This window comes from Salvia splendens, chromosome 14 (genome assembly GCF_004379255.2).
Source record: "Salvia splendens isolate huo1 chromosome 14, SspV2, whole genome shotgun sequence".
Lineage (NCBI taxonomy): Eukaryota > Viridiplantae > Streptophyta > Magnoliopsida > Lamiales > Lamiaceae > Salvia > Salvia splendens.
Genome location: NC_056045.1, coordinates 9,748,746 through 9,750,053, shown reverse-complemented (window position 1 = coordinate 9,750,053; position 1,308 = coordinate 9,748,746). Strand labels below are relative to the sequence as shown.

At 35.0% G+C, this 1,308-nt stretch overlaps 1 non-coding gene across 1 annotated transcript; it reads right to left on the bottom strand.

The window, feature by feature from the left end:
• Positions 1 to 312: 312 nt before the first annotated feature.
• On the bottom strand, positions 313 to 417 carry LOC121766187. Its single transcript, XR_006042924.1, has one exon. It is a non-coding gene; the product is annotated as a small nucleolar RNA snoR111 (small nucleolar RNA).
• Positions 418 to 1,308: the final 891 nt, after the last annotated feature.

The following is a 1,308-nucleotide window of genomic DNA, read 5'->3' as shown; positions in this document are numbered from 1 at the left end:
TCTTGTAATACAAGATAAATTTTGTTTAAAACTACCAGTTCATTAAAAATATCAGATTTTGGAATCGAAAAATGGTTCTGTGAATTTATTAGGAGCTCTACAAAAAGTATTAACTTTCAAATTCAATATCCAGTCAGACTCGCATGAACAACTACAATGAAATTCAACAAAAATACATATGACTAAATAATTTAGATCTAAGATTAATTTCTTTGATCAATTTAAAGTTGCAATCGAATTCTGAAACGGCAGAAGCCATTTCGTCAAATATCAATCGAAATTAAAACGGTAAATTGTGCAAAATATTCGAAAATGTGGACGAGCAACAATCGAATCGTCAACGGAGAAAATGACGAATGAAACGATATCCGATCTCCCATCGCCACTGCGACGACGACGGTACAAGGCGGCGATGAAGATGGAGAAGAGGAGAAGAGGAGATGAATTCAATTTGCCGACGTAACCTATTTTTGGCTATGCAAGGACCATTATACCTCCGTCTTGTTATTATGGAGTAAATTTGTAATTGGGGGAACTAATTTCTCCTTAAATTCGAAAATTACATGTATTAATAATAGCCATTGATTTTCTTGATCTTGTGGCTGTGATTTGTTCTCTAGTTATAGGTTTAAGGGGCTCTTGCCCTAGATCACTACTATATATATATATATAGGGGAGCGTTATTCTCCTTTTCACATCTTAGATCCTTTTTCCTTCTTAATATTACGCGTTAGATCTAAGGCATCAACGGATCAGATTGATTCTATAAAACTGGTTCCGTGTTGCATTATAGAAGGTGGTTGTATGCATTACAGGGTTATTATTGACATTTGACGGAAAAGTAACTGCCACATTTTGGTATCTGCGAATAATGCACCACATGGTCACGAGTAATGCATATAATTGACTATATAATGCACAATATGTGAACTGCAATGCATACGAATAAGATGTACCATGTTATGATGTTTGGACACACGTTTCTTGTTTCCCCTAAGGGTTTAATAAGCTTAGGGGCTAGGGTATAGTACGTAGACACGTATGTAATCTTCACATGGTAACGAGTAATGGATATAATTGACTATATAATGCACAATTTGTGAACTGCAATGCATACGAACAAGATGTGCTGTGTTATGATGTTTGACACACGTTTCTTGTTTCCCCTAAGGGTTTAATAAGCTTAGGGGCTAGGGTATAGTACGTACGCATTAATAACAAATTATTAAACGATACGAATAATTCACCAAATTGTCACGAGTAATGGATGTTATTAACTATATAATGCACAATATGTGAACTGCAATG